The 6400-nt window shown below is 36.9% G+C and overlaps 1 non-coding gene across 1 annotated transcript; it reads left to right on the top strand.

The window, feature by feature from the left end:
* Nucleotides 1-847: 847 nt before the first annotated feature.
* LOC128033206 (small nucleolar RNA R71) lies at nucleotides 848-954 on the top strand. The gene has a single exon (XR_008189505.1). It is a non-coding gene; the product is annotated as a small nucleolar RNA R71 (small nucleolar RNA).
* The last annotated feature ends 5446 nt before the right edge of the window (nucleotides 955-6400 follow it).

Raw genomic sequence — 6400 nt, 5'->3', positions numbered from 1 at the left:
TAATTTTCGCTTGTTGGTGCAAAGCTCTTTAAGAAATTTAGCATACCGCGGTATTTGCTTGATGATGTCCAACAGCAGAATGTTGATCTCGACATTCCTAAATGTTTTGAGAATTTTCTTGTCCTCGGTCAGACCTATTCGTCTTTTTCAAGTTTTTTCTAGGCGATTTCTTGGCCAAGATTCCTGTCAGGAATCGATTTCAGTACCTTTCCGCTTTGCAACGTCACTGCATTCGCATTTTGTATAGGGTTTGGTTCAGTTTGGGAGGATAGCTTCCCTTGAGGGGTCAATTTCTCGATCGATGTGGTCAACTCTCTGATGGACGCCTCAGTTTTCTATTGGAAATCTTTCGTCTCTTTTGGAAATTAAGAGTTTGCTGTTGAAAATCAAGAACATTAGTTGCTAACTTATTGACCATGGTTTCTAGAGAATTACCTGAACCTTGCGGCTGTTGCGAAAACCGATTTTGGTATGGCTGGTTATTTCATAGATTGGCCCCATAACTTAAGTTAGGATGGTCCCTCCACCCTGGGTTGTAGGTATTAGCGTAGGGGTCGTATCCCCTTAGTGGCAACCTAGAGAAATTTCCCATAGCATCCAGATGGGCCATGGTATCATCATACAAACTGGGACATGCATCAGTTGCATGATTAGTTGCTGGTGAACCCTTCTAGGGGGTTCAGTATTGGCTCGGAACTGCTAAGAATTTACAGCCATCGTGGAGATCAAGTCTCTCGCTTGTTGGGGAGTTATGTTAACCAATGCTCCTCCAGTAGCGACGTCTACTATATTCATCTCCATGGGCTTCAAACCTTCGTAAAAGTATTGGAGAAGAGATTGCTCCGTTATACCATATTGTGGGCAGCTTGCACACAACTTCTTAAACCGCTCCCAATAATCGTAAAGGGACTCATCTTCTTTTTGCCTTATTCCAACGATCTCTCTTCTTAGTTCAGCTACTCGAGACGCTGGAAAAAACCTGTTCAGAAACAAACGAGATAGATCAGCCCAAGTTGTAATAGATCCAGGGGGTAAATAAAATAACTATTCCTTAGCGGAATCTACTAGGGAGAAAAGGAAAGCACGCAATTTAATCTGATCCTCAATTAACCCCTGAGGTTTCTTGCTAAGACAAACCATATGAAACTCTTTCAGATTCTTGTGGGGATTTTCATTTTGGAACCCACGAAAAGTTGACAGTAACTGGATTAGTCCTGACTTAAACTCAAAATCTGTATCCACAGTAGGATATGTGATGCATAAGGGCAGTTGTTCTGTCGGAGCTCCGGCCAGTTGCCGAATCGTTTGAGCCATTGGTTGGTGTGCTAGATTCGGGTTTTCGTTAACCCTAGCATTAAGCATTTCTTCTGGTGAGTCGACTTCTACTTTTTTGCTTTCAAGTGTTCGAGTAGGGTTTTCATTAAACCTGAACTCAGCTTCATTGTCGACTTCGATTTTTCGCGATGGTTTACTTTGAGTTCCAACCATCGCTGACTGTTCTTTTCATAAATTTGTCTCCTTGCGATTGGCTGTAGCTGATGCGAACTAGCTTGGTGATGAGTCGAGTCGTAGACATGCCCGATCGTAAAATGGAGAAGTATCGTTCTACTAGGAGTTGGAGTTTGAAATCGGCTAAGTATGGGCCTTAAACAATGAGTTGAAGTGCGTTGATTTTTATATGTTGATGCTTTTGGCTAAACAAAGAAGTAAGGTTATTTTAAAATTGATAAATCTGGATGGAAAAGAAAGACTCAAGGTCGAAGAAAGAACCAATACTATAGATGAGTATTGACCCGAATCTTATATTACAACTTAAGATGGAAGGAGATGAAGAACCTTGACCCACTATAGGGAGATAGGAACCACAGGTATCAAAGTGAACGCCACACCGGGTTATGGTGATAAGTTCAAATAAATTAGAATGACTCCCCAAGAATAACTTGATAGGTCAATTGAGTCACAAATGAACAAAAGGAGTTGAGAAACTCTCAATTGCTGAATAATTCGTAAAGAGTGAATAGCATAATTGTCTAACCTTTACAAAGCTTATAACCAAAGTATTTATAGACAAACTAAGGTAAAACGAATGGCCACAACTCAACCATTAATATTGTTCATTCATACTTAGCTAGGAAGAAAATGTTCAAGCTCCCATCCATGCATTTGAAATAATGGTGGTGGCTGTTCATTAGTGTATGCACCGAATTTGTGCATGCTTAAAGGCTAACCAAGCTCCAATAGTCAAATTCCTTCCTTTGGATAACTGAATGGGCAGTAGCCAATGTTAATGCTATTGCGGCTCACGAACAGCCCAATTGTGAACATAGGAACTCGGTTGGACACTTGGTGTGAACTCTTGAATCCGAACAGTCTTATGGTGTGAAAGGATAGATTTGGGCAGCCACCAAGGTATGAAAACATTGTTAGCTGATGGGTCTTAATGTGAACAACATCTTGGCCATTGAACTCTACGAACAGCCACTTGGAAAAACTCAAATCAGCTGCTAGTCTTAAATTCTACTTCATGCACTTAACCAGGTTCATTCTCCTCTATTTAATGCCGTTCCAAGCATGTACCTGCACCAAAAAGATTCAACAAATTAATTCCCTTTTAGGACACATTAATTAGACTTAAAACATCATAAAAATCAGTAGCAGCAAAGACATGTTTAATGTCTAGATTCGGCTGGACAAATTAAATAGAAGCAAAGACAAATTAATGACTAAATTCGGCTAGACAAATTAAATAGCAGCAGCTAATAAATTTGTCCTAAGCTTAACACATTAAAATTAGCTAATAACTATGTACAAACTAAGACACAATTAAACTCAATTAACATGCCCGGAATTTGACACATTAAAATGCAAGTTAATTTATTTTGAGCTGAACTTAACTAATTTAACTAACATACTTATTTATTCCAGCAAATTAAAAAAAATGCAAGCATGGAAGAAAGATAGAAATAAGCTCAATTGAACTAAGTTAAGCTGACTTAAGCTCAATGAGCTAAAATTCGAATGTGTCAGCTTTGCATAAATTGTCATGCACCCTTAGTGAGCTATGAGCTTTTAATTAAGCTTCATTTTGCATTTGGGCCCCTCGAGCTTAGGCCACTCTCGATGATGTTGATTTGTATCGTCACATGATGTGACCAGGTTCGCATCATACCCTCCCCATTGAAGACGATTTGTCCTCAAATCGAGCCACTTGCTCGAGAAAAATTTTGCATCGTTATCAACCCTTTGGTTGATAGAATTGGCTTGGTTGCTCCCAAGAAGTTGAAAGTTACACATTACTCGAAAAGACTATAGATTAGTCACATGCCCTCCCTCTTTAAGACTGAGCCAATTCAAGGTGTCATCTACATGATAATGAAGAGAAGTAAAGACACGATGAATAAAAAACTTACAGACTCTTTCTGAATTCTCGAACCAAATTTGAGCACATAAATCATGGCAGAGTTCAAGAGTATGAATGAATCTTACCTTCTCAAATTGACTCTCCATATTCAGCGTTAGGAAGAACAAATAAATCAAGCTAAAATTACATCCAAAAGAAATGATAAATTCATTCAATCGGTCATGCATCTAAAGTCTTATTCGGTTAAAACTTGCATAGCTCAAATTATCAAATAGTCTCGATATGACTTTATTGCAAAAAAAAACTAAACTCAATTGGTTCAAATGACAATTGATCATGCATGTTCGTAGACAATCAAACTCAACAGTCTTTTTCCATGCCTTTTCAACATGTTCAATCTCAAAGAAGGATTTATATGGGTGTTCATCTTGCGCAGTCAAAATGTGCCAAGGACGATGGATTACAACTTCATTTGTTTGCTGATCAGCATCGCAATTTGTATTAACATTATTCTTGCAATCATCGCTCAAAACATACACTTCATGGCTAATCAAAGAAGAACATTCAATTGCATCAGCATACAAATATTTTTCAAGGGTCAAAGCATCAATCAAATTGTTCGCACAAAATTTAGGATGCTCGAGTTTCCCACAAAACGAACCAACATAGCAAATTCCAGGTTTGAACACACGAGTTTGATCACTTATTCCATAGTGTAGTAAAAATTTCATTCGCACAAACATGCTTATACAAAAGGGTATCGTATAAAAATATAAAGGATTCACATAACCATGACAATCGAATAAATCAAGCTTTTTATGTGGATACTTGGGATCACGCACGTCCAAAGTTTGTAGAAGCTGAAATAATCTAATGCCATCAACAGATTTTTCAACATGAAACACATCAAATAAACAACTCTTCATGCCTCCATTTAAAATAAAATTATCAAAAATGAACAGTGAAAGACAATTAACCAAAGCAAAATAAGGAGGTCTTTTGAAAACTATGGTACCAGAAACTTTCTCAACAACATTAAACAAAGAATGACAATTAGCCATGTCAAGACATGAAACCTTTTCAAAGACTAAGTCATCAGCAATATTATCACAAACATTCAAGTGGGATGATGGAGACTTACACTGCATAGAACCCTAAACTTTCTTACCTTTATCTACCGGTGGACAAGGGTCTTCTATGATCTTACCTTTCTGAATCAACTTGAATTGCCTCTCATCAGGAAAATATTGTAATTGAAACTCTTCACATGGATCTTTAGTAATCTGAAAAGAAGAAACAGAACAAGGACAACTCACATGTGGGTTAATTAAAACAACACTCACTTTTTCTTGTTCTCTCTCGTTATTTTCACTAGTTTCTTTTACACTCTCATTTTTAAACTTTCGTTCTTTTTCCATAGTGTCTTGTATTTTTGAAAACTCGATGACACTCACTTCTTTCTCATGTTCTTTTCTTTCACTCTCTTTTTCAATTTTCTTTTCTTGATCACATTTTTTCAATTGCAATCTCTTTTCCCTTTCTTTCACTCTCCTTTTCTTTTTTGATTTGTTTTCTTTTTCTTTCATTTTTCTTCTCTCAATTTCATTCCATATTCACTCATTTTCTCTTATTAACATCTCTTGCCTCTCTTTTCTTTTTGTTTCTCTTTGTCTCTTCCTTTCTTTACAAGATGGAGATGTTACAAAAGAATTAGAACGAAAAGACTCAAGTTGGGTATGTATGGAATGGTGTACATACGAAAAACGATCACCTTTTTGAGATTGATTCTTGGTGTACGAGTACCTTGGTGCATACGAAGGATTACTTGTGATTTATTGTTCATCACCTTGAGAAGCTTCAAACTCGAAACTTGTTTTGCGTAGTCTTGAATTTCTCATTGAATATGAATCATGGTATGAATCTCTTCTCACCAAATCGTTGGATGTTTGTCTCCGCGGTGATCTTGTTTCCATTCCTCGACTTGAAGAAATTTGCTCCCGTTGGAATCTTTCATCCAATTGCTTCAATCGTTCTTTAACGGGTTCCAATTTTCTTTGAAGCATTTGACCCATCTCGTGAACAATTGCTTGATATGTTGGGTCAAACAAAACATCGCCATAATCATTATTCATTTCAGAACTTCTTAACATTTTGTTTAATCACACAAGAAACCTCACAATTCTCTCACAAAGAAAATTCACACAATTAGGCTTTTGAACTCTCTAATAGTCTCACCAAACTCTCGTGCCTTTTTCCACTGGACTCTTCTCTCTAACTTCGTAAATGACTTGCTTAGTCTTATCAAAGACTTGTGGATCGGCTCAAAGAGGTTTTGCAAAGGTAAAAAAAATAAGATGGATGTGGGTAGGCTGAAAGAAAAAAAATTATTTGGTGATCAAGTGTGGCGTGAGAAGGTTGAATGATAGTAGAAAGGAATTTGTGGGTCAAAAAACAACAAGGATGGTACAAACTTTCGTCACTTCACAAAACTTTGAAATTCAATTGGCAAGAACTGACCACTTTTTTTTTTAAATTCGAATTTTTTTTCTTCTTTTTTTTTTCAATCACAAAATGCCAAATACAAATAGAGAACTTCAATCCACGAATTTTTTTTGATTTTTTTGAATTTCTTTTTTTTTCGAATTTTTTTAATTCAATACAATGGAAAGCTAAATACAAAGATAAAAAATAAATTACACCTTGGATTTTTTTTCGAAATTTTTTTTCACAATGACTTACTCCGGCAGCTTCACGAACGTCCGTACTCCTCGATTTTGACTAGCTCTGATACCAATGATGTGAACCGGGTCTGTGATGAGTCGAGTCGTAGACATGCCTGATTGTAAAATGGAGAAGTATCGTTCTACTAGGAGTTGGAGTTTTAAATCGGCTAAGTATGGGCCTTAAACAAGGAGTTGAAGTGCGTTAATTTTATATGTTGATGGTTTTCGCTAAACAAAGAATAATAAAAGGGAAGTAGGGTCAAATCCTCAGGGACTGGATTTGCACAATGTTTTGTTCCGTGAAATCGCAGGCAGA

This window comes from Gossypium raimondii, chromosome 1, assembly GCF_025698545.1.
Source record: "Gossypium raimondii isolate GPD5lz chromosome 1, ASM2569854v1, whole genome shotgun sequence".
NCBI lineage: Eukaryota > Viridiplantae > Streptophyta > Magnoliopsida > Malvales > Malvaceae > Gossypium > Gossypium raimondii.
The sequence above is the reverse complement of the archived record's forward strand: the minus strand, read 5'-3'. Positions and strand labels throughout refer to the sequence as shown.